The sequence below is a fragment of the Ictalurus punctatus genome, unplaced genomic scaffold, assembly GCF_001660625.3.
Source record: "Ictalurus punctatus breed USDA103 unplaced genomic scaffold, Coco_2.0 tig00163687, whole genome shotgun sequence".
In the NCBI taxonomy this organism is placed as follows: Eukaryota; Metazoa; Chordata; class Actinopteri; order Siluriformes; family Ictaluridae; genus Ictalurus; species Ictalurus punctatus.
In genome coordinates, this window is record NW_026521167.1 from 40,789 (window position 1) to 67,710 (window position 26,922).

At 45.1% G+C, this 26,922-nt stretch overlaps 6 non-coding genes across 6 annotated transcripts; all 6 read right to left on the reverse strand.

Moving 5' to 3' along the window:
* Nucleotides 1-4,611: 4,611 nt before the first annotated feature.
* Nucleotides 4,612-4,683, reverse strand: trnap-agg (transfer RNA proline (anticodon AGG)). Its single transcript has one exon. It is a non-coding gene; the product is annotated as a tRNA-Pro (tRNA).
* A 2,944-nt stretch (nucleotides 4,684-7,627) lies between these two features.
* trnap-cgg (transfer RNA proline (anticodon CGG)) lies at nucleotides 7,628-7,699 on the reverse strand. Its single transcript has one exon. It is a non-coding gene; the product is annotated as a tRNA-Pro (tRNA).
* Nucleotides 7,700-12,685: 4,986 nt separating this feature from the next.
* On the reverse strand, nucleotides 12,686-12,757 carry trnap-agg (transfer RNA proline (anticodon AGG)). The gene has a single exon. It is a non-coding gene; the product is annotated as a tRNA-Pro (tRNA).
* A 5,769-nt stretch (nucleotides 12,758-18,526) lies between these two features.
* On the reverse strand, nucleotides 18,527-18,598 carry trnap-agg (transfer RNA proline (anticodon AGG)). The gene has a single exon. It is a non-coding gene; the product is annotated as a tRNA-Pro (tRNA).
* A 6,263-nt stretch (nucleotides 18,599-24,861) lies between these two features.
* trnap-ugg (transfer RNA proline (anticodon UGG)) lies at nucleotides 24,862-24,933 on the reverse strand. The gene has a single exon. It is a non-coding gene; the product is annotated as a tRNA-Pro (tRNA).
* A 1,514-nt stretch (nucleotides 24,934-26,447) lies between these two features.
* trnap-cgg (transfer RNA proline (anticodon CGG)) lies at nucleotides 26,448-26,519 on the reverse strand. The gene has a single exon. It is a non-coding gene; the product is annotated as a tRNA-Pro (tRNA).
* Between the last annotated feature and the right edge of the window lie 403 nt (nucleotides 26,520-26,922).

A 26,922-nucleotide genomic window follows, 5' to 3' on the forward strand; every position in this document is an offset into this window, starting at 1 on the left:
GGTTGCGTGGTGAAACGGGCGTTCCCTAAATATGGGCTTCCCTGAAAGGTGTACTGAGCAAAACTGGGCTCGGCTGCAGAAGGACAAGCTTATTTGAACCTTCTTGGATCACTCACGAACAAAGCAAGAAGCGAATACAGACCGTCCAGCTTGGAAAGCTTGGGCTCGTCCGTGAGTAAAATAAAACCCGGGACCTCTCACACCCAAAGCGAGAATCATACCCCTAGACCAACGAGCCATACGAAGCCCACGAGGCACTGTACCTTGCTAATATAGGTCCCTATCGTTCGGCGGGTTCACGCTCAACTTTTGAAGTAGTTGCACAAGATATTACTCTCTTAGAATTTTCAAGTCACCTATGCTTTTTTCAGGAAATATGTAGGGCTTTGCTGCTTTCGCTCTATTCAAACAGGGCTATAACTAATTGTTTTGGGAGATGGGAGATATCCCGAAGCAGGGTTTTTGATTCCCCAGAAAGTCGCAACAAGCTATCCCCTATCATAACCAGCAAAAAAAAAAAAAAAACAACAAAAAAAACGTTGTTTATTTAGCCACGATTTATTACCACTGCAATAATTCCATCAACTACATTCTGTTGGCTAGGGCACATCCCCAACCAGTGCTCTTTAGAGTGATTTTGTCTGAATTAGGTTATTTTTGTTATTCAGAGATGGACACTTCCAGGTACAATCCAAAGAACACAAAGGAAGCCAATATTAAGCGGTAGGAACTCGGAACTTACGTTGTCCTCGTGGTTAGTGTGCAAGATGCTCCTTTCATCCTCTACTGGAACGTTGCTGAAAATGATTTCTTCTGGAATTTGCATTCCCTGAAAAGGGCCTCTGTGATAAGCAGTCAAGCATAAATGCGCTCCTTATTCACAGCTGGATTCTTCACATCACAAGATGGTCTCGGCCAGCGTTGGACTAACTATCTTGTGAAACTTGTTTTGTGACACGGAGAGCTTGCTGGTTCTTACAGCCGAAGTTGGTACACCAAGACACCAAACCAAAGGTAGAAAGCGTGGATACCCTGAAAAGGGGCTTTTGTGATCATCAGACTAGCATCAACACAGTCCTTAATCAGAGCTGGACTGTTGACATCATAAGATGGCATTGGACTAACGATGATGGATAGCTTGCTTGCGGCGTGGGTGTCCGAGCGCGACAGCCCTCAGATACAGAAGGACAAGTTGAGGAAAAAGCAAGGGCTCATCTTGGTTTGGAACCTTTCTGGAGAGAACCTCTTGAGAGCCAAGCAGCCAGATCATCATGAAGCTCGGTTGAGGTGACGAGCAAAAATTTCCTCGATTACATAAGGAAGAGTTAACTGCAAGGTAAGGGCTCATCAGGGATTTCAACCCGAGACATCTCTCACCCAACATTAGAATCATACCCCTAGACCAACGAGTGAAATAGCCTATCTGGTTGTTTTACCTCAACGTACTGTTATTTTTGTTCATTTAAACACGCACAGGTTAGCACTGGTTTTATTACAAAGCTGTGATGACGTAGAGAGTTCACAAGTTCTCGTCACCTAAGTTGGCCCTCCACGATGCTAACCAATAGTGAGACCAAACCGGAAAGGGGTTGTCCCTGACGCTGGACTTCCCTGAAAGGTGTCAGAGCAAAAGGGAAGCAGGGTATGGAAGAACAAGTCCACAGAAACACATGCACCTATTTGCAAATGGAACCTGCCCAAACTGCCCACCGGTGCTGCACCATGGACCATGGACCACTGGTGTTCCACTGTACCCTACAAATGTATGTCCTTACAGTTCTGCAGGTTCATGCTAATAGTTTGAGATGGTTGCACAAGACATTACTGTGAAAGATGTGAACGATGACGGAAAGCTTGCTCGTGGTGACTAGTATGACCAAAATGAAACTCTGTTACAGAAGGGCAAGTTGCGAAACAAGCAAGCTCTCACCTTGTTAGAACTCGTGAGAACCAAGCAGTCAAGCAAGAACCCAGCAGACAGCTCTTGGCGTTCGAGTAACTACATCGCGGTTGAATTGAAGAGCAGTAAGAGCTCATTCAGGATTTCAACCGGCGACATCTCACACACAAAGTCAGAATCAAATCCCTCGCCCGACCAGCTAAACGGCCAATCTGGCTGTTTCAACCTTAGTCCATGACACAAACCGTTTCAATGTAGTGGAATAGGTGCCTGCTACACATATTTTTGTTTTTTTCAGAGATCAATATGATATCGTTGAGCACTGGTTTTATTTCAAAGCTGTGATGACGAAGAGAGTTTGCAAGTTCTCATCACCGAAGTTGGTCCTCCAAGGCGCTAACCAGTAGGGAGACTAAACCTGAAAGGGGAGTCCTTGCAAATGGGCTTCCCTGAATAGTGTTTTGCGCAAAACGGTCCTCAGATTCAGAAGGGCATGTTCAGACAAAAGCAAGGGCTCGTATGGGATTTGAACCTGGCTAGAGAGAACCTCTTGACATTCACTGTGTCATGAAGCTCGGTTGCGGTGACGAGCAAAAAATTTCCTTGATTACAGAACGACGAGTTAACAGCAAGGAAAGGGCTCATTAGGGATTTCAACCCGGGACCACTCTCACCCAAAATTAGAATTATACCCCTAGACCATCAAGCCAAAGTCCTCATCAGGCTGGTTTACCTCAAGGTACTTTTGTTTCGGTTCATTTCCACTTGCACAACCGTCATAACATAGACAAGACTAGACATCCTAGAAAGTTCTACTTTCCTTTCCGATATGGCTCCAAGCTTAGGTCACCACACTAACCATTTCAATTTAGTGGTATCGGTGCCCGCTACAGTTATTTTTTGCTTTTGTCTTTAGAGATCAAAGTAACATGGCTGAGCACTGGTTTTATTACACAGCTAGGGTTGCGTGGTGAAACGGGCGTTCCCTAAATATGGGCTTCCCTGAAAGGTGTACTGAGCAAAACTGGGCTCGGCTGCAGAAGGACAAGCTTATTTGAACCTTCTTGGATCACTCACGAACAAAGCAAGAAGCGAATACAGACCGTCCAGCTTGGAAAGCTTGGGCTCGTCCGTGAGTAAAATAAAACCCGGGACCTCTCACACCCAAAGCGAGAATCATACCCCTAGACCAACGAGCCATACGAAGCCCACGAGGCACTGTACCTTGCTAATATAGGTCCCTATCGTTCGGCGGGTTCACGCTCAACTTTTGAAGTAGTTGCACAAGATATTACTCTCTTAGAATTTTCAAGTCACCTATGCTTTTTTCAGGAAATATGTAGGGCTTTGCTGCTTTCGCTCTATTCAAACAGGGCTATAACTAATTGTTTTGGGAGATGGGAGATATCCCGAAGCAGGGTTTTTGATTCCCCAGAAAGTCGCAACAAGCTATCCCCTATCATAACCAGCAAAAAAAAAAAAACAAACAACAAAATAAACGTTGTTTATTTAGCCACGATTTATTACCACTGCAATAATTCCATCAACTACATTCTGTTGGCTAGGGGACATCCCCAACCAGTGCTCTTTAGAGTGATTTTGTCTGAATTAGGTTATTTTTGTTATTCAGAGATGGACACTTCCAGGTACAATCCAAAGAACACAAAGGAAGCCAATATTAAGCGGTAGGAACTCGGAACTTACGTTGTCCTCATGGTTAGTGTGCAAGATGCTCCTTTCATCCTCTACTGGAACGTTGCTGATTATGATTTCTTCTGGAATTTGCATTCCCTGAAAAGGGCCTCTGTGATAAGCAGTCAAGCATAAATGCGCTCCTTATTCACAGCTGGATTCTTCACATCACAAGATGGTCTCGGCCAGCGTTGGACTAACTATCTTGTGAAACTTGTTTTGTGACACGGAGAGCTTGCTGGTTCTTACAGCCGAAGTTGGTACACCAAGACACCAAACCAGAGGTAGAAAGTGTGGATACCCTGAAAAGGGGCTTTTGTGATCATCAGACTAGCATCAACACAGTCCTTAATCAGAGCTGGACTGTTGACATCATAAGATGGCATTGGACTAACGATGATGGATAGCTTGCTTGCGGCGTGGGTGTCCGAGCTCGACAGCCCTCAGATACAGAAGGACAAGTTGAGGAAAAAGCAAGGGCTCATCTTGGTTTGGAACCTTTCTGGAGAGAACCTCTTGAGAGCCAAGCAGCCAGATCATCATGAAGCTCGGTTGAGGTGACGAGCAAAAATTTCCTCGAATACATAAGGAAGAGTTAACTGCAAGGTAAGGGCTCATCAGGGATTTCAACCCGAGACATCTCTCACCCAACATTAGAATCATACCCCTAGACCAACGAGTGAAATAGCCAATCTGGTTGTTTTACCTCAACGTACTGTTATTTTTGTTCATTTAAACACGCACAGGTTAGCACTGGTTTTATTACAAAGCTGTGATGACGTAGAGAGTTCACAAGTTCTCGTCACCTAAGTTGGCCCTCCACGATGCTAACCAATAGTGAGACCAAACCGGAAAGGGGTTGTCCCTGACGCTGGACTTCCCTGAAAGGTGTCAGAGCAAAAGGGGAGAAGGGTACGGAAGAACAAGTCCACAGAAACACATGCACCTATTTGCAAATGGAACCTCTCATGAACTAAACAGCCAAGCAACCCTGAGGTAGACTATTCCACATAACGCTTGGGCTCATCCGGGATTTGAACCCGGGACCTCTCGCACCCTAAGCGAGAATCATACCACTAGACCAACGAGCCAAACTGCCCACTGGTGCTGCGCCATGGACCACTGGTGTTCCACTGTACCCTACAAATGTATGTCCTTACAGTTCTGCAGGTTCATGCTAATAGTTTGAGATGGTTGCACAAGACATTACTGTGAAAGATGTGAACGATGACGGATAGCTTGCTCGTGGTGACTAGTATGACCAAAATGAAACTCTGTTACAGAAGGGCAAGTTGCGAAACAAGCAAGCTCTCACCTTGCTAGAACTCGTGAGAACCAAGCAGTCAAGCAAGAACCAAGCAGACAGCTCTTGGCGTTCGAGTAACTACATCGCGGTTGAATTGAAGAGCTATAGTTCCCTCGATTACAGAGGGACAAGTTAAAACGAAGGTAAGAGCTCATTCAGGAATTCAACCGGCGACATCGCACACACAAAGTCAGAATCAAATCCCTCGCCCGACCAGCTAAACGGCCAATCTGGCTGTTTCAACCTTAGTCCATGACACAAACCGTTTCAATGTAGTGGAATAGGTGCCTGCTACACATATTTTTGTTTTTTTCAGAGATCAATATGATATCGTTGAGCACTGGTTTTATTTCAAAGCTGTGATGACGAAGAGAGTTTGCAAGTTCTCATCACCGAAGTTGGTCCTCCAAGGCGCTAACCAGTAGGGAGACTAAACCTGAAAGGGGAGTCCTTGCAAATGGGCTTCCCTGAATAGTGTTTTGCGCAAAACGGTCCTCAGATTCAGAAGGGCATGTTCAGACAAAAGCAAGGGCTCGTATGGGATTTGAACCTGGCTAGAGAGAACCTCTTGACATTCACTGTGTCATGAAGCTCGGTTGCGGTGACGAGCAAAAAATTTCCTTGATTACAGAACGACGAGTTAACAGCAAGGAAAGGGCTCATTAGGGATTTCAACCCGGGACCACTCTCACCCAAAATTAGAATTAGACCCCTAGACCATCAAGCCAAAGTCCTCATCAGGCTGGTTTACCTCAAGGTACTTTTGTTTCGGTTCATTTCCACTTGCACAACCGTCATAACATAGACAAGACTAGACATCCTAGAAAGTTCTACTTTCCTTTCCGATATGGCTCCAAGCTTAGGTCACCACACTAGCCATTTCAATTTAGTGGTATCGGTGCCCGCTACAGTTATTTTTTGCTTTTGTCTTTAGAGATCAAAGTAACATGGCTGAGCACTGGTTTTATTACACAGCTAGGGTTGCGTGGTGAAACGGGCGTTCCCTAAATATGGGCTTCCCTGAAAGGTGTACTGAGCAAAACTGGGCTCGGCTGCAGAAGGACAAGCTTATTTGAACCTTCTTGGATCACTCACGAACAAAGCAAGAAGCGAATACAGACCGTCCAGCTTGGAAAGCTTGGGCTCGTCCGGGAGTAAAATAAAACCCGGGACCTCTCGCACCCAAAGCGAGAATCATACCCCTAGACCAACGAGCCATACGAAGCCCACGAGGCACTATACCTTGCTAATATAGGTCCCTATCGTTCGGCGGGTTCACGCTCAACTTTTGAGGTAGTTGCACAAGATATTACTCTCTTAGAATTTTCAAGTCACCTATGCTTTTTTCAGGAATTATGTAGGGCTTTGCTGCTTTCGCTCTATTCAAACAGGGCTATAACTAATTGTTTTGGGAGATGGGAGATATCCCGAAGCAGGGTTTTTGATTCCCCAGAAAGTCGCCACAAGCTATCCCCTATCATAACCAGCAAAAAAAAAAAAAAAAACAACAAAAAAAACGTTGTTTATTTAGCCACGATTTATTACCACTGCAATAATTCCATCAACTACATTCTGTTGGCTAGGGGACATCCCCAACCAGTGCTCTTTAGAGTGATTTTGTCTGAATTAGGTTATTTTTGTTATTCAGAGATGGACACTTCCAGGTACAATCCAAAGAACACAAAGGAAGCCAATATTAAGCGGTAGGAACTCGGAACTTACGTTGTCCTCATGGTTAGTGTGCAAGATGCTCCTTTCATCCTCTACTGGAACGTTGCTGAAAATGATTTCTTCTGGAATTTGCATTCCCTGAAAAGGGCCTCTGTGATAAGCAGTCAAGCATAAATGCGCTCCTTATTCACAGCTGGATTCTTCACATCACAAGATGGTCTCGGCCAGCGTTGGACTAACTATCTTGTGAAACTTGCTTTGTGACACGGAGAGCTTGCTGGTTCTTACAGCCGAAGTTGGTACACCAAGACACCAAACCAGAGGTAGAAAGCGTGGATACCCTGAAAAGGGGCTTTTGTGATCATCAGACTAGCAGCAACACAGTCCTTAATCAGAGCTGGACTGTTGACATCATAAGATGGCATTGGACTAACGATGATGGATAGCTTGCTTGCGGCGTGGGTGTCCGAGCGCGACAGCCCTCAGATACAGAAGGACAAGTTGAGGAAAAAGCAAGGGCTCATCTTGGTTTGGAACCTTTCTGGAGAGAACCTCTTGAGAGCCAAGCAGCCAGATCATCATGAAGCTCGGTTGAGGTGACGAGCAAAAATTTCCTCGATTACATAAGGAAGAGTTAACTGCAAGGTAAGGGCTCATCAGGGATTTCAACCCGAGACATCTCTCACCCAACATTAGAATCATACCCCTAGACCAACGAGTGAAATAGCCTATCTGGTTGTTTTACCTCAACGTACTGTTATTTTTGTTCATTTAAACACGCACAGGTTAGCACTGGTTTTATTACAAAGCTGTGATGACGTAGAGAGTTCACAAGTTCTCGTCACCTAAGTTGGCCCTCCACGATGCTAACCAATAGTGAGACCAAACCGGAAAGGGGTTGTCCCTGACGCTGGACTTCCCTGAAAGGTGTCAGAGCAAAAGGGAAGCAGGGTATGGAAGAACAAGTCCACAGAAACACATGCACCCATTTGCAAATGGAACCTCTCATGAACTAAACAGCCAAGCAACCCTGAGGTAGACTATTCAACATAACGCTTGGGCTCATCCGGGATTTGAACCCGGGACCTCTCGCACCCGAAGCAAGAATCATACCACTAGACCAACGAGCCAAACTGCCCACCAGTGCTGCGCCATGGACCACTGGCGTTCCACTGTACCCTACAAATGTATGTCCTTACAGTTCTGCAGGTTCATGCTAATAGTTTGAGATGGTTGCACAAGACATTACTGTGAAAGATGTGAACGATGACGGATAGCTTGCTCGTGGTGACTAGTATGACCAAAATGAAACTCTGTTACAGAAGGGCAAGTTGCGAAACAAGCAAGCTCTCACCTTGCTAGAACTCGTGAGAACCAAGCAGTCAAGCAAGAACAAAGCAGACAGCTCTTGGCGTTCGAGTAACTACATCGCGGTTGAATTGAAGAGCTATAGTTCCCTCGATTACAGAGGGACAAGTTAAAACGAAGGTTTTTCAACCGGCGACATCTCACACACAAAGTCAGATTCAAATCCCTCGCCCGACCAGCTAAACGGCCAAACTGGCTGTTTCAACCTTAGTCCATGACACAAACCATTTCAATGTAGTGGAATAGGTGCCTGCTACACATATTTTTGTTTTTTTCAGAGATCAATATGATATCGTTGAGCACTGGTTTTATTTCAAAGCTGTGATGACGAAGAGAGTTTGCAAGTTCTCATCACCGAAGTTGGTCCTCCAAGGCGCTAACCAGTAGGGAGACTAAACCTGAAAGGGGAGTCCTTGCAAATGGGCTTCCCTGAATAGTGTTTTGCGCAAAACGGTCCTCAGATTCAGAAGGGCATGTTCAGACAAAAGCAAGGGCTCGTATGGGATTTGAACCTGGCTAGAGAGAACCTCTTGACATTCACTGTGTCATGAAGCTCGCTTGCGGTGACGAGCAAAAAATTTCCTTGATTACAGAACGACGAGTTAACAGCAAGGAAAGGGCTCATTAGGGATTTCAACCCGGTACCACTCTCACCCAAAGTTAGAATTATACCCCTAGATCATCAAGCCAAAGTCCTCATCAGGCTGGTTTACCTCAAGGTACTTTTGTTTCGGTTCATTTCCACTTGCACAACCGTCATAACATAGACAAGACTAGACATCCTAGAAAGTTCTACTTTCCTTTCCGATATGGCTCCAAGGTTAGGTCACCACACTAGCCATTTCAATTTAGTGGTATCGGTGCCCGCTACAGTTATTTTTTGCTTTTGTCTTTAGAGATCAAAGTAACATGGCTGAGCACTGGTTTTATTACACAGCTAGGGTTGCGTGGTGAAACGGGCGTTCCCTAAATATGGGCTTCCCTGAAAGGTGTACTGAGCAAAACTGGGCTCGGCTGCAGAAGGACAAGCTTATTTGAACCTTCTTGGATCACTCACGAACAAAGCAAGAAGCGAATACAGACCGTCCAGCTTGGAAAGCTTGGGCTCGTCCGGGAGTAAAATAAAACCCGGGACCTCTCGCACCCAAAGCGAGAATCATACCCCTAGACCAACGAGCCATACAAAGCCCACGAGGCACTATACCTTGCTAATATAGGTCCCTATCGTTCGGCGGGTTCACGCTCAACTTTTGAAGTAGTTGCACAAGATATTACTCTCTTAGAATTTTCAAGTCACCTATGCTTTTTTCAGGAAATATGTAGGGCTTTGCTGCTTTCGCTCTATTCAAACAGGGCTATAACTAATTGTTTTGGGAGATGGGAGATATCCCGAAGCAGGGTTTTTGATTCCCCAGAAAGTCGCAACAAGCTATCCCTTATCATAACCAGCAAAAAAAAAAAAAAAAACAAACTACAAAAAAAACGTTGTTTATTTAGCCACGATTTATTACCACTGCAATAATTCCATCAACTACATTCTGTTGGCTAGGGGACATCCCCAATCAGTGCTCTTTAGAGTGATTTTGTCTGAATTAGGTTATTTTTGTTATTCAGAGATGGACACTTCCAGGTACAATCCAAAGAACACAAAGGAAGCCAATATTAAGCGGTAGGAACTCGGAACTTACGTTGTCCTCATGGTTAGTGTGCAAGATGCTCCTTTCATCCTCTACTGGAACGTTGCTGAAAATGATTTCTTCTGGAATTTGCATTCCTTTAAAAGGACCTCTGTGATAAGCAGTCAAGCATAAATGCGCTCCTTATTCACAGCTGGATTCTTCACATCACAAGATGGTCTCGGCCAGCGTTGGACTAACTATCTTGTGAAACTTGTTTTGTGACACGGAGAGCTTGCTGGTTCTTACAGCCGAAGTTGGTACACCAAGACACCAAACCAAAGGTAGAAAGCGTGGATACCCTGAAAAGGGGCTTTTGTGATCATCAGACTAGCAGCAACACAGTCCTTAATCAGAGCTGGACTGTTGACATCATAAGATGGCATTGGACTAACGATGATGGATAGCTTGCTTGCGGCGTGGGTGTCCGAGCGCGACAGCCCTCAGATACAGAAGGACAAGTTGAGGAAAAAGCAAGGGCTCATCTTGGTTTGGAACCTTTCTGGAGAGAACCTCTTGAGAGCCAAGCAGCCAGATCATCATGAAGCTCGGTTGAGGTGACGAGCAAAAATTTCCTCGATTACATAAGGAAGAGTTAACTGCAAGGTAAGGGCTCATCAGGGATTTCAACCCGAGACATCTCTCACCCAACATTAGAATCATCAATATGATATCTTTGAGCACTGGTTTTATTTCAAAGCTGTGATGACGAAGAGAGTTTGCAAGTTTTCATCACCGAAGTTGGTCCTCCAAGGCGCTAACCAGTAGGGAGACTAAACCTGAAAGGGGAGTCCTTGCAAATGGGCTTCCCTGAATAGTGTTTTGCGCAAAACGGTCCTCAGATTCAGAAGGGCATGTTCAGACAAAAGCAAGGGCTCGTATGGGTTTTGAACCTGGCTAGAGAGAACCTCTTGACATTCACTGTGTCATGAAGCTCGGTTGCGGTGACGAGCAAAAAATTTCCTTGATTACAGAACGACGAGTTAACAGCAAGGAAAGGGCTCATTAGGGATTTCAACCCGGGACCACTCTCACCCAAAATTAGAATTAGACCCCTAGACCATCAAGCCAAAGTCCTCATCAGGCTGGTTTACCTCAAGGTACTTTTGTTTCGGTTCATTTCCACTTGCACAACCGTCATAACATAGACAAGACTAGACATCCTAGAAAGTTCTACTTTCCTTTCCGATATGGCTCCAAGCTTAGGTCACCACACTAGCCATTTCAATTTAGTCGTATCGGTGCCCGCTACAGTTATTTTTTGCTTTTGTCTTTAGAGATCAAAGTAACATGGCTGAGCACTGGTTTTATTACACAGCTAGGGTTGCGTGGTGAAACGGGCGTTTCCTAAATATGGGCTTCCCTGAAAGGTGTACTGAGCAAAACTGGGCTCGGCTGCAGAAGGACAAGCTTATTTGAACCTTCTTGGATCACTCACGAACAAAGCAAGAAGCGAATACAGACCGTCCAGCTTGGAAAGCTTGGGCTCGTCCGGGAGTAAAATAAAACCCGGGACCTCTCGCACCCAAAGCGAGAATCATACCCCTAGACCAACGAGCCATACGAAGCCCACGAGGCACTATACCTTGCTAATATAGGTCCCTATCGTTCGGCGGGTTCACGCTCAACTTTTGAGGTAGTTGCACAAGATATTACTCTCTTAGAATTTTCAAGTCACCTATGCATTTTTCAGGAATTATGTAGGGCTTTGCTGCTTTCGCTCTATTCAAACAGGGCTATAACTAATTGTTTTGGGAGATGGGAGATATCCCGAAGCAGGGTTTTTGATTCCCCAGAAAGTCGCAACAAGCTATCCCCTATCATAACCAGCAAAAAAAAAAAAAACAACAACAAAAAAAACGTTGTTTATTTAGCCACGATTTATTACCACTGCAATAATTCCATCAACTACATTCTGTTGGCTAGGGGACATCCCCAACCAGTGCTCTTTAGAGTGATTTTGTCTGAATTAGGTTATTTTTGTTATTCAGAGATGGACACTTCCAGGTACAATCCAAAGAACACAAAGGAAGCCAATATTAAGCGGTAGGAACTCGGAACTTACGTTGTCCTCATGGTTAGTGTGCAAGATGCTCCTTTCATCCTCTACTGGAACGTTGCTGAAAATGATTTCTTCTGGAATTTGCATTCCCTGAAAAGGGCCTCTGTGATAAGCAGTCAAGCATAAATGCGCTCCTTATTCACAGCTGGATTCTTCACATCACAAGATGGTCTCGGCCAGCGTTGGACTAACTATCTTGTGAAACTTGTTTTGTGACACGGAGAGCTTGCTGGTTCTTACAGCCGAAGTTGGTACACCAAGACACCAAACCAAAGGTAGAAAGCGTGGATACCCTGAAAAGGGGCTTTTGTGATCATCAGACTAGCAGCAACACAGTCCTTAATCAGAGCTGGACTGTTGACATCATAAGATGGCATTGGACTAACGATTATGGATAGCTTGCTTGTGGCGTGGGTGTCCGAGCGCGACAGCCCTCAGATACAGAAGGACAAGTTGAGGAAAAAGCAAGGGCTCATCTTGGTTTGGAACCTTTCTGGAGAGAACCTCTTGAGAGCCAAGCAGCCAGATCATCATGAAGCTCGGTTGAGGTGACGAGCAAAAATTTCCTCGATTACATAAGGAAGAGTTAACTGCAAGGTAAGGGCTCATCAGGGATTTCAACCCGAGACATCTCTCACCCAACATTAGAATCATACCCCTAGACCAACGAGTGAAATAGCCTATCTGGTTGTTTTACCTCAACGTACTGTTATTTTTGTTCATTTAAACACGCACAGGTTAGCACTGGTTTTATTACAAAGCTGTGATGACGTAGAGAGTTCACAAGTTCTCGTCACCTAAGTTGGCCCTCCACGATGCTAACCAATAGTGAGACCAAACCGGAAAGGGGTTTTCCCTGACGCTGGACTTCCCTGAAAGGTGTCAGAGCAAAAAGGAAGTAGGGTATGGAAGAACAAGTCCACAGAAACACATGCACCTATTTGCAAATGGAACCTCTCATGAACTAAACAGCCAAGCAACCCTGAGGTAGACTATCCGACATAACGCTTGGGCTCATCCGGGATTTGAACCCGGGACCTCTCGCACCCTAAGCGAGAATCATACCACTAGACCAACGAGCCAAACTGCTCACCGGTGCTGCACCATGGACCACTGGTGTTCCACTGTACCCTACAAATGTATGTCCTTACAGTTCTGCAGGTTCATGCTAATAGTTTGAGATGGTTGCACAAGACATTACTGTGAAAGATGTGAACGATGATGGAAAGCTTGCTCGTGGTGACTAGTATGACCAAAATGAAACTCTGTTACAGAAGGGCAAGTTGCGAAACAAGCAAGCTCTCACCTTGTTAGAACTCGTGAGAACCAAGCAGTCAAGCAAGAACCCAGCAGACAGCTCTTGGCGTTCGAGTAACTACATCGCGGTTGAATTGAAGAGCAGTAAGAGCTCATTCAGGATTTCAACCGGCGACATCTCACACACAAAGTCAGAATCAAATCCCTCGCCCGACCAGCTAAACGGCCAATCTGGCTGTTTCAACCTTAGTCCATGACACAAACTGTTTCAATGTAGTGGAATAGGTGCCTGCTACACATATTTTTGTTTTTTTCAGAGATCAATATGATATCGTTGAGCACTGGTTTTATTTCAAAGCTGTGATGATGAAGAGAGTTTGCAAGTTCTCATCACCGAAGTTGGTCCTCCAAGGCGCTAACCAGTAGGGAGACTAAACCTGAAAGGGGAGTAATTGCAAATGGGCTTCCCTGAATAGTGTTTTGCGCAAAACGGTCCTCAGATTCAGAAGGGCATGTTCAGACAAAAGCAAGGGCTCGTATGGGATTTGAACCTGGCTAGAGAGAACCTCTTGACATTCACTGTGTCATGAAGCTCGGTTGCGGTGACGAGCAAAAAATTTCCTTGATTACAGAACGACGAGTTAACAGCAAGGAAAGGGCTCATTAGGGATTTCAACCCGGTACCACTCTCACCCAAAGTTAGAATTATACCCCTAGACCATCAAGCCAAAGTCCTCATCAGGCTGGTTTACCTCAAGGTACTTTTGTTTCGGTTCATTTCCACTTGCACAACCGTCATAACATAGACAAGACTAGACATCCTAGAAAGTTCTACTTTCCTTTCCGATATGGCTCCAAGCTTAGGTCACCACACTAGCCATTTCAATTTAGTGGTATCGGTGCCCGCTACAGTTATTTTTTGCTTTTGTCTTTAGAGATCAAAGTAACATGGCTGAGCACTGGTTTTATTACACAGCTAGGGTTGCGTGGTGAAACGGGCGTTCCCTAAATATGGGCTTCCCTGAAAGGTGTACTGAGCAAAACTTGGCTCGGCTGCAGAAGGACAAGCTTATTTGAACCTTCTTGGATCACTCACGAGCAAAGCAAGAAGCGAATACAGACCGTCCAGCTTGGAAAGCTTGGGCTCGTCCGGGAGTAAAATAAAACCCGGGACCTCTCACACCCAAAGCGAGAATCATACCCCTAGACCAACGAGCCATACAAAGCCCACGAGACACTGTACCTTGCTAATATAGGTCCCTATCGTTCGGCGGGTTCACGCTCAACTTTTGAAGTAGTTGCACAAGATATTACTCTCTTAGAATTTTCAAGTCACCTATGCTTTTTTCAGGAAATATGTAGGGCTTTGCTGCTTTCGCTCTATTCAAACAGGGCTATAACTAATTGTTTTGGGAGATGGGAGATATCCCGAAGCAGGGTTTTTGATTCCCCAGAAGGTCGCAACAAGCTATCCCCTATCATAAGCAGCAAAAAAAAAAAAAAACAAACAACAAAAAAAACCTTGTTTATTTAGCCACGATTTATTACCACTGCAATAATTCCATCAACTACATTCTGTTGGCTAGGGGACATCCCCAACCAGTGCTCTTTAGAGTGATTTTGTCTGAATTAGGTTATTTTTGTTATTCAGAGATGGACACTTCCAGGTACAATCCAAAGAACACAAAGGAAGCCAATATTAAGCGGTAGGAACTCGGAACTTACGTTGTCCTCATGGTTAGTGTGCAAGATGCTCCTTTCATCCTCTACTGGAACGTTGCTGAAAATGATTTCTTCTGGAATTTGCATTCCCTGAAAAGGGCCTCTGTGATAAGCAGTCAAGCATAAATGCGCTCCTTATTCACAGCTGGATTCTTCACATCACAAGATGGTCTCGGCCAGCGTTGGACTAACTATCTTGTGAAACTTGTTTTGTGACATGGAGAGCTTGCTGGTTCTTACAGCCGAAGTTGGTACACCAAGACACCAAACCAAAGGTAGAAAGCGTGGATACCCTGAAAAGGGGCTTTTGTGATCATCAGACTAGCAGCAACACAGTCCTTAATCAGAGCTGGACTGTTGACATCATAAGATGGCATTGGACTAACGATGATGGATAGCTTGCTTGCGGCGTGGGTGTCCGAGCGCGACAGCCCTCAGATACAGAAGGACAAGTTGAGGAAAAAGCAAGGGCTCATCTTGGTTTGGAACCTTTCTGGAGAGAACCTCTTGAGAGCCAAGCAGCCAGATCATCATGAAGCTCGGTTGAGGTGACGAGCAAAAATTTCCTCGATTACATAAGGAAGAGTTAACTGCAAGGTAAGGGCTCATCAGGGATTTCAACCCGAGACATCTCTCACCCAACATTAGAATCATACCCCTAGACCAACGAGTGAAATAGCCTATCTGGTTATTTTACCTCAACGTACTGTTATTTTTGTTCATTTAAACACGCACAGGTTAGCACTGGTTTTATTACAAAGCTGTGATGACGTAGAGAGTTCACAAGTTCTCGTCACCTAAGTTGGCCCTCCACGATGCTAACCAATAGTGAGACCAAACCGGAAAGGGGTTGTCCCTGACACTGGACTTCCCTGAAAGGTGTCAGAGCAAAAGGGAAGCAGGGTATGGAAGAACAAGTCCACAGAAACACATGCACCCATTTGCAAATGGAACCTGCCCAAACTGCCCACCGGTGCTGCACCATGGACCATGGACCACTGGTGTTCCACTGTACCCTACAAATGTATGTCCTTACAGTTCTGCAGGTTCATGCTAATAGTTTGAGATGGTTGCACAAGACATTACTGTGAAAGATGTGACCGATGACGGAAAGCTTGCTCGTGGTGACTAGTATGACCAAAATGAAACTCTGTTACAGAAGGGCAAGTTGCGAAACAAGCAAGCTCTCACCTTGTTGGAACTCGTGAGAACCAAGCAGTCAAGCAAGAACCCAGCAGACAGCTCTTGGCGTTCGAGTAACTACATCGCGGTTGAATTGAAGAGCAGTAAGAGCTCATTCAGGATTTCAACCGGCGACATCTCACACACAAAGTCAGAATCAAATCCCTCGCCCGACCAGCTAAACGGCCAATCTGGCTGTTTCAACCTTAGTCCATGACACAAACCGTTTCAATGTAGTGGAATAGGTGCCTGCTACACATATTTTTGTTTTTTTCAGAGATCAATATGATATCGTTGAGCACTGGTTTTATTTCAAAGCTGTGATGACGAAGAGAGTTTGCAAGTTCTCATCACCGAAGTTGGTCCTCCAAGGCGCTAACCAGTAGGGAGACTAAACCTGAAAGGGGAGTCCTTGCAAATGGGCTTCCCTGAATAGTGTTTTGCGTAAAACGGTCCTCAGATTCAGAAGGGCATGTTCAGACAAAAGCAAGGGCTCGTATGGGATTTGAACCTGGCTAGAGAGAACCTCTTGACATTCACTGTGTCATGAAGCTCGGTTGCGGTGACGAGTAAAAAATTTCCTTGATTACAGAACGACGAGTTAACAGCAAGGAAAGGGCTCATTAGGGATTTCAACCCGGGACCACTCTCACCCAAAATTAGAATTAGACCCCTAGACCATCAAGCCAAAGTCCTCATCAGGCTGGTTTACCTCAAGGTACTTTTGTTTCGGTTCATTTCCACTTGCACAACCGTCATAACATAGACAAGACTAGACATCCTAGAAAGTTCTACTTTCCTTTCCGATATGGCTCCAAGCTTAGGTCACCACACTAGCCATTTCAATTTAGTGGTATCGGTGCCCGCTACAGTTATTTTTTGCTTTTGTCTTTAGAGATCAAAGTAACATGGCTGAGCACTGGTTTTATTACACAGCTAGGGTTGCGTGGTGAAACGGGCGTTCCCTAAATATGGGCTTCCCTGAAAGGTGTACTGAGCAAAACTGGGCTCGGCTGCAGAAGGACAAGCTTATTTGAACCTTCTTGGATCACTCACGAACAAAGCAAGAAGCCAATACAGACCGTCCAGCTTGGAAAGCTTGGGCTCGTCCGGGAGTAAAATAAAACCCGGGTTCTCTCACACCCAAAGCGAGAATCATACCCCTAGACCAACGAGCCATACGAAGCCCACGAGGCACTATACCTTGCTAATATAGGTCCCTATCGTTCGGCGGGTTCGCGCTCAACTTTTGAGGTAGTTGCACAAGATATTACTCTCTTAGAATTTTCAAGTCACCTATGCTTTTTTCAGGAATTATGTAGGGCTTTGCTGCTTTCGCTCTATTCAAACAGGGCTATAACTAATTGTTTTGGGAGATGGGAGATATCCCGAAGCAGGGTTTTTGATTCCCCAGAAAGTCGCCACAAGCTATCCCCTATCATAACCAGCAAAAAAAAACAAACAAACAACAAAAAAAACGTTGTTTATTTAGCCACGATTTATTACCACTGCAATAATTCCATCAACTACATTCTGTTGGCTAGGGGACATCCCCAACCAGTGCTCTTTAGAGTGATTTTGTCTGAATTAGGTTATTTTTGTTATTCAGAGATGGACACTTCCAGGTACAATCCAAAGAACACAAAGGAAGCCAATATTAAGCGGTAGGAACTCGGAACTTACGTTGTCCTCGTGGTTAGTGTGCAAGATGCTCCTTTCATCCTCTACTGGAACGTTGCTGAAAATGATTTCTTCTGGAATTTGCATTCCCTGAAAAGGGCCTCTGTGATAAGCAGTCAAGCATAAATGCGCTCCTTATTCACAGCTGGATTCTTCACATCACAAGATGGTCTCGGCCAGCGTTGGACTAACTATCTTGTGAAACTTGTTTTGTGACATGGAGAGCTTGCTGGTTCTTACAGCCGAAGTTGGTACACCAAGACACCAAACCAGAGGTAGAAAGCGTGGATACCCTGAAAAGGGGCTTTTGTGATCATCAGACTAGCAGCAACACAGTCCTTAATCAGAGCTGGACTGTTGACATCATAAGATGGCATTGGACTAACGATGATGGATAGCTTGCTTGCGGCGTGGGTGTCCGAGCGCGACAGCCCTCAGACACAGAAGGACAAGTTGAGGAAAAAGCAAGGGCTCATCTTGGTTTGGAACCTTTCTGGAGAGAACCTCTTGAGAGCCAAGCAGCCAGATCATCATGAAGCTCGGTTGAGGTGACGAGCAAAAATTTCCTCGATTACATAAGGAAGAGTTAACTGCAAGGTAAGGGCTCATCAGGGATTTCAACCCGAGACATCTCTCACCCAACATTAGAATCATACCCCTAGACCAACGAGTGAAATAGCCTATCTGGTTGTTTTACCTCAACGTACTGTTATTTTTGTTCATTTAAACACGCACAGGTTAGCACTGGTTTTATTACAAAGCTGTGATGACGTAGAGAGTTCACAAGTTCTCGTCACCTAAGTTGGCCCTCCACGATGCTAACCAATAGTGAGACCAAACCGGAAAGGGGTTTTCCCTGACGCTGGACTTCCCTGAAAGGTGTCAGAGCAAAAGGGAAGCAGGGTATGGAAGAACAAGTCCACAGAAACACATGCACCTATTTGCAAATGGAACCTCTCATTAACTAAACAGCCAGGCAACCCTGAGGTAGACTATTCGACATAAAGCTTGGGCTCATCCGGGATTTCAACCCGGGACCTCTCGCACCCTAAGCGAGAATCATACCACTAGACCAACGAGCCAAACTGCCCACTGGTGCTGCGCCATGGACCACTGGTGTTCCACTGTACCCTACAAATGTATGTCCTTACAGTTCTGCAGGTTCATGCTAATAGTTTGAGATGGTTGCACAAGACATTACTGTGAAAGATGTGAACGATGACGGATAGCTTGCTCGTGGTGACTAGTATGACCAAAATGAAACTCTGTTACAGAAGGGCAAGTTGCGAAACAAGCAAGCTCTCACCTTGCTAGAACTCGTGAGAACCAAGCAGTCAAGCAAGAACAAAGCAGACAGCTCTTGGCGTTCGAGTAACTACATCGCGGTTGAATTGAAGAGCTATAGTTCCCTCGATTACAGAGGGACAAGTTAAAACGAAGGTAAGAGCTCATTCAGGAATTCAACCGGCGACATCGCACACACAAAGTCAGAATCAAATCCCTCGCCCGACCAGCTAAACGGCCAATCTGGCTGTTTCAACCTTAGTCCATGACACAAACCGTTTCAATGTAGTGGAATAGGTGCCTGCTACACATATTTTTGTTTTTTTCAGAGATCAATATGATATCGTTGAGCACTGGTTTTATTTCAAAGCTGTGATGACGAAGAGAGTTTGCAAGTTCTCATCACCGAAGTTGGTCCTCCAAGGCGCTAACCAGTAGGGAGACTAAACCTGAAAGGGGAGTCCTTGCAAATGGGCTTCCCTGAATAGTGTTTTGCGCAAAACGGTCCTCAGATTCAGAAGGGCATGTTCAGACAAAAGCAAGGGCTCGTATGGGATTTGAACCTGGCTAGAGAGAACCTCTTGACATTCACTGTGTCATGAAGCTCGGTTGCGGTGACGAGCAAAAAATTTCCTTGATTACAGAACGACGAGTTAACAGCAAGGAAAGGGCTCATTAGGGATTTCAACCCGGGACCACTCTCACCCAAAATTAGAATTAGACCCCTAGACCATCAAGCCAAAGTCCTCATCAGGCCGGTTTACCGCAAGGTACTTTTGTTTCGGTTCATTTCCACTTGCACAACCGTCATAACATAGACAAGTCTAGACATCCTAGAAAGTTCTACTTTCCTTTCCGATATGGCTCCAAGCTTAGGTCACCACACTAGCCATTTCAATTTAGTGGTATCGGTGCCCGCTACAGTTATTTTTTGCTTTTGTCTTTAGAGATCAAAGTAACATGGCTGAGCACTGGTTTTATTACACAGCTAGGGTTGCGTGGTGAAACGGGCGTTCCCTAAATATGGGCTTCCCTGAAAGGTGTACTGAGCAAAACTGGGCTCGGCTGCAGAAGGACAAGCTTATTTGAACCTTCTTGGATCACTCACGAACAAAGCAAGAAGCGAATACAGACCGTCCAGCTTGGAAAGCTTGGGCTCGTCCGGGAGTAAAATAAAACCCGGGACCTCTCGCACCCAAAGCGAGAATCATACCCCTAGACCAACGAGCCATACAAAGCCCACGAGGCACTATACCTTGCTAATATAGGTCCCTATCGTTCGGCGGGTTCACGCTCAACTTTTGAGGTAGTTGCACAAGATATTACTCTCTTAGAATTTTCAAGTCACCTATGCTTTTTTCAGGAATTATGTAGGGCTTTGCTGCTTTCGCTCTATTCAAACAGGGCTATAACTAATTGTTTTGGGAGATGGGAGATATCCCGAAGCAGGGTTTTTGATTCCCCAGAAAGTCGCCACAAGCTATCCCCTATCATAACCAGCAAAAAAAAAACAAACAAACAACAAAAAAAACGTTGTTTATTTAGCCACGATTTATTACCACTGCAATAATTCCATCAACTACATTCTGTTGGCTAGGGGACATCCCCAACCAGTGCTCTTTAGAGTGATTTTGTCTGAATTAGGTTATTTTTGTTATTCAGAGATGGACACTTCCAGGTACAATCCAAAGAACACAAAGGAAGCCAATATTAAGCGGTAGGAACTCGGAACTTACGTTGTCCTCATGGTTAGTGTGCAAGATGCTCCTTTCATCCTCTACTGGAACGTTGCTGAAAATAGCGAGATATAATAAGCGAGAATCATACCACTAGACCAACGAGCCAAACTGCCCACCGGTGCTGCGCCATGGACCACTGGTGTTCCACTGTACCCTACAAATGTATGTCCTTACAGTTCTGCAGGTTCATGCTAATAGTTTGAGATGGTTGCACAAGACATTACTTTGAAAGATGTGAACGATGACGGATAGCTTGCTCGTGGTGACTAGTATGACCAAAATGAAACTCTGTTACAGAAGGGCAAGTTGCGAAACAAGCAAGCTCTCACCTTGCTAGAACTCGTGAGAACCAAGCAGTCAAGCAAGAACAAAGCAGACAGCTCTTGGCGTTCGAGTAACTACATCGCGGTTGAATTGAAGAGCTATAGTTCCCTCGATTACAGAGGGACAAGTTAAAACGAAGGTAAGAGCTCATTCAGGAATTCAACCGGCGACATCGCACACACAAAGTCAGAATCAAATCCCTCGCCCGACCAGCTAAACGGCCAATCTGGCTGTTTCAACCTTAGTCCATGACACAAACCGTTTCAATGTAGTGGAATAGGTGCCTGCTACACATATTTTTGTTTTTTTCAGAGATCAATATGATATCGTTGAGCACTGGTTTTATTTCAAAGCTGTGATGACGAAGAGAGTTTGCAAGTTCTCATCACCGAAGTTGGTCCTCCAAGGCGCTAACCAGTAGGGAGACTAAACCTGAAAGGGGAGTCCTTGCAAATGGGCTTCCCTGAATAGTGTTTTGCGCAAAACGGTCCTCAGATTCAGAAGGGCATGTTCAGACAAAAGCAAGGGCTCGTATGGGATTTGAACCTGGCTAGAGAGAACCTCTTGACATTCACTGTGTCATGAAGCTCGGTTGCGGTGACGAGTAAAAAATTTCCTTGATTACAGAACGACGAGTTAACAGCAAGGAAAGGGCTCATTAGGGATTTCAACCCGGGACCACTCTCACCCAAAATTAGAATTAGACCCCTAGACCATCAAGCCAAAGTCCTCATCAGGCTGGTTTACCTCAAGGTACTTTTGTTTCGGTTCATTTCCACTTGCACAACCGTCATAACATAGACAAGACTAGACATCCTAGAAAGTTCTACTTTCCTTTCCGATATGGCTCCAAGCTTAGGTCACCACACTAGCCATTTCAATTTAGTGGTATCGGTGCCCGCTACAGTTATTTTTTGCTTTTGTCTTTAGAGATCAAAGTAACATGGCTGAGCACTGGTTTTATTACACAGCTAGGGTTGCGTGGTGAAACGGGCGTTCCCTAAATATGGGCTTCCCTGAAAGGTGTACTGAGCAAAACTGGGCTCGGCTGCAGAAGGACAAGCTTATTTGAACCTTCTTGGATCACTCACGAACAAAGCAAGAAGCGAATACAGACCGTCCAGCTTGGAAAGCTTGGGCTCGTCCGGGAGTAAAATAAAACCCGGGTTCTCTCACACCCAAAGCGAGAATCATACCCCTAGACCAACGAGCCATACGAAGCCCACGAGGCACTATACCTTGCTAATATAGGTCCCTATCGTTCGGCGGGTTCGCGCTCAACTTTTGAGGTAGTTGCACAAGATATTACTCTCTTAGAATTTTCAAGTCACCTATGCTTTTTTCAGGAATTATGTAGGGCTTTGCTGCTTTCGCTCTATTCAAACAGGGCTATAACTAATTGTTTTGGGAGATGGGAGATATCCCGAAGCAGGGTTTTTGATTCCCCAGAAAGTCGCCACAAGCTATCCCCTATCATAACCAGCAAAAAAAAACAAACAAACAACAAAAAAAACGTTGTTTATTTAGCCACGATTTATTACCACTGCAATAATTCCATCAACTACATTCTGTTGGCTAGGGGACATCCCCAACCAGTGCTCTTTAGAGTGATTTTGTCTGAATTAGGTTATTTTTGTTATTCAGAGATGGACACTTCCAGGTACAATCCAAAGAACACAAAGGAAGCCAATATTAAGCGGTAGGAACTCGGAACTTACGTTGTCCTCGTGGTTAGTGTGCAAGATGCTCCTTTCATCCTCTACTGGAACGTTGCTGAAAATGATTTCTTCTGGAATTTGCATTCCCTGAAAAGGGCCTCTGTGATAAGCAGTCAAGCATAAATGCGCTCCTTATTCACAGCTGGATTCTTCACATCACAAGATGGTCTCGGCCAGCGTTGGACTAACTATCTTGTGAAACTTGTTTTGTGACACGGAGAGCTTGCTGGTTCTTACAGCCGAAGTTGGTACACCAAGACACCAAACCAAAGGTAGAAAGCGTGGATACCCTGAAAAGGGGCTTTTGTGATCATCAGACTAGCATCAACACAGTCCTTAATCAGAGCTGGACTGTTGACATCATAAGATGGCATTGGACTAACGATGATGGATAGCTTGCTTGCGGCGTGGGTGTCCGAGCGCGACAGCCCTCAGATACAGAAGGACAAGTTGAGGAAAAAGCAAGGGCTCATCTTGGTTTGGAACCTTTCTGGAGAGAACCTCTTGAGAGCCAAGCAGCCAGATCATCATGAAGCTCGGTTGAGGTGACGAGCAAAAATTTCCTCGATTACATAAGGAAGAGTTAACTGCAAGGTAAGGGCTCATCAGGGATTTCAACCCGAGACATCTCTCACCCAACATTAGAATCATACCCCTAGACCAACGAGTGAAATAGCCTATCTGGTTGTTTTACCTCAACGTACTGTTATTTTTGTTCATTTAAACACGCACAGGTTAGCACTGGTTTTATTACAAAGCTGTGATGACGTAGAGAGTTCACAAGTTCTCGTCACCTAAGTTGGCCCTCCACGATGCTAACCAATAGTGAGACCAAACCGGAAAGGGGTTGTCCCTGACGCTGGACTTCCCTGAAAGGTGTCAGAGCAAAAGGGAAGCAGGGTATGGAAGAACAAGTCCACAGAAACACATGCACCTATTTGCAAATGGAACCTGCCCAAACTGCCCACCGGTGCTGCACCATGGACCATGGACCACTGGTGTTCCACTGTACCCTACAAATGTATGTCCTTACAGTTCTGCAGGTTCATGCTAATAGTTTGAGATGGTTGCACAAGACATTACTGTGAAAGATGTGAACGATGACGGAAAGCTTGCTCGTGGTGACTAGTATGACCAAAATGAAACTCTGTTACAGAAGGGCAAGTTGCGAAACAAGCAAGCTCTCACCTTGTTAGAACTCGTGAGAACCAAGCAGTCAAGCAAGAACCCAGCAGACAGCTCTTGGCGTTCGAGTAACTACATCGTGGTTGAATTGAAGAGCAGTAAGAGCTCATTCAGGATTTCAACCGGCGACATCTCACACACAAAGTCAGAATCAAATCCCTCGCCCGACCAGCTAAACGGCCAATCTGGCTGTTTCAACCTTAGTCCATGACACAAACCGTTTCAATGTAGTGGAATAGGTGCCTGCTACACATATTTTTGTTTTTTTCAGAGATCAATATGATATCGTTGAGCACTGGTTTTATTTCAAAGCTGTGATGACGAAGAGAGTTTGCAAGTTCTCATCACCGAAGTTGGTCCTCCAAGGCGCTAACCAGTAGGGAGACTAAACCTGAAAGGGGAGTCCTTGCAAATGGGCTTCCCTGAATAGTGTTTTGCGCAAAACGGTCCTCAGATTCAGAAGGGCATGTTCAGACAAAAGCAAGGGCTCGTATGGGATTTGAACCTGGCTAGAGAGAACCTCTTGACATTCACTGTGTCATGAAGCTCGGTTGCGGTGACGAGCAAAAAATTTCCTTGATTACAGAACGACGAGTTAACAGCAAGGAAAGGGCTCATTAGGGATTTCAACCCGGGACCACTCTCACCCAAAATTAGAATTATACCCCTAGACCATCAAGCCAAAGTCCTCATCAGGCTGGTTTACCTCAAGGTACTTTTGTTTCGGTTCATTTCCACTTGCACAACCGTCATAACATAGACAAGACTAGACATCCTAGAAAGTTCTACTTTCCTTTCCGATATGGCTCCAAGCTTAGGTCACCACACTAGCCATTTCAATTTAGTGGTATCGGTGCCCGCTACAGTTATTTTTTGCTTTTGTCTTTAGAGATCAAAGTAACATGGCTGAGCACTGGTTTTATTACACAGCTAGGGTTGCGTGGTGAAACGGGCGTTCCCTAAATATGGGCTTCCCTGAAAGGTGTACTGAGCAAAACTGGGCTCGGCTGCAGAAGGACAAGCTTATTTGAACCTTCTTGGATCACTCACGAGCAAAGCAAGAAGCGAATACAGACAGTCCAGCTTGGAAAGCTTGGGCTCGTCCGAGAGTTGAACCCGGGACCTCTCGCACCCAAAGCGAGAATCATACCCCTAGACCAACGAGCCATACGAAGCCCATGAGGCACTATACCTTGCTAATATAGGTCCCTATCGTTCGGCGGGTTCACGCTCAACTTTTGAGGTAGTTGCACAAGATATTACTCTCTTAGAATTTTCAAGTCACCTATGCTTTTTTCAGGAATTATGTAGGGCTTTGCTGCTTTCGCTCTATTCAAACAGGGCTATAACTAATTGTTTTGGGAGATGGGAGATATCCCGAAGCAAGGTTTTTGATTCCCCAGAAAGTCGCAACAAGCTATCCCCTATCATAAGCAGCAAAAAAAAAAAAAAACAAACAACAAAAAAAACGTTGTTTATTTAGCCACGATTTATTACCACTGCAATAATTCCATCAACTACATTCTGTTGGCTAGGGGACATCCCCAACCAGTGCTCTTTAGAGTGATTTTCTCTGAATTAGGTTATTTTTGTTATTCAGAGATGGACACTTCCAGGTACAATCCAAAGAACACAAAGGAAGCCAATATTAAGCGGTAGGAACTCGGAACTTACGTTGTCCTCATGGTTAGTGTGCAAGATGCTCCTTTCATCCTCTACTGGAACGTTGCTGAAAATGATTTCTTCTGGAATTTGCATTCCCTGAAAAGGGCCTCTGTGATAAGCAGTCAAGCATAAATGCGCTCCTTATTCACAGCTGGATTCTTCACATCACAAGATGGTCTCGGCCAGCGTTGGACTAACTATCTTGTGAAACTTGTTTTGTGACACGGAGAGCTTGCTGGTTCTTACAGCCGAAGTTGGTACACCAAGACACCAAACCAGAGGTAGAAAGCGTGGATACCCTGAAAAGGGGCTTTTGTGATCATCAGACTAGCATCAACACAGTCCTTAATCAGAGCTGGACTGTTGACATCATAAGATGGCATTGGACTAACGATGATGGATAGCTTGCTTGCGGCGTGGGTGTCCGAGCGCGACAGCCCTCAGATACAGAAGGACAAGTTGAGGAAAAAGCAAGGGCTCATCTTGGTTTGGAACCTTTCTGGAGAGAACCTCTTGAGAGCCAAGCAGCCAGATCATCATGAAGCTCGGTTGAGGTGACGAGCAAAAATTTCCTCGATTACATAAGGAAGAGTTAACTGCAAGGTAAGGGCTCATCAGGGTTTTCAACCCGAGACATCTCTCACCCAACATTAGAATCATACCCCTAGACCAACGAGTGAAATAGCCTATCTGGTTGTTTTACCTCAACGTACTGTTATTTTTGTTCATTTAAACACACACAGGTTAGCACTGGTTTTATTACAAAGCTGTGATGACGTAGAGAGTTCACAAGTTCTCGTCACCTAAGTTGGCCCTCCACGATGCTAACCAATAGTGAGACCAAACCGGAAAGGGGTTTTCCCTGACGCTGGACTTCCCTGAAAGGTGTCAGAGCAAAAAGTAAGCAGGGTATGGAAGAACAAGTCCACAGAAACACATGCACCTATTTGCAAATGGAACCTCTCATGAACTAAACAGCCAAGCAACCCTGAGGTAGACTATTCCACATAACGCTTGGGCTCATCCGGGATTTGAACCCGGGACCTCTCGCACCCGAAGCGAGAATCATACCACTAGACCAACGAGCCAAACTGCCCACCGGTGCTGCGCCATGGACCACTGGTGTTCCACTGTACCCTACAAATGTATGTCCTTACAGTTCTGCAGGTTCATGCTAATAGTTTGAGATGGTTGCACAAGACATTACTGTGAAAGATGTGAACGATGACGGATAGCTTGCTCGTGGTGACTAGTATGACCAAAATGAAACTCTGTTACAGAAGGGCAAGTTGCGAAACAAGCAAGCTCTCACCTTGCTAGAACTCGTGAGAACCAAGCAGTCAAGCAAGAACCAAGCAGACAGCTCTTGGCGTTCGAGTAACTACATCGCGGTTGAATTGAAGAGCTATAGTTCCCTCGATTACAGAGGGACAAGTTAAAACGAAGGTAAGAGCTCATTCAGGAATTCAACCGGCGACATCTCACACACAA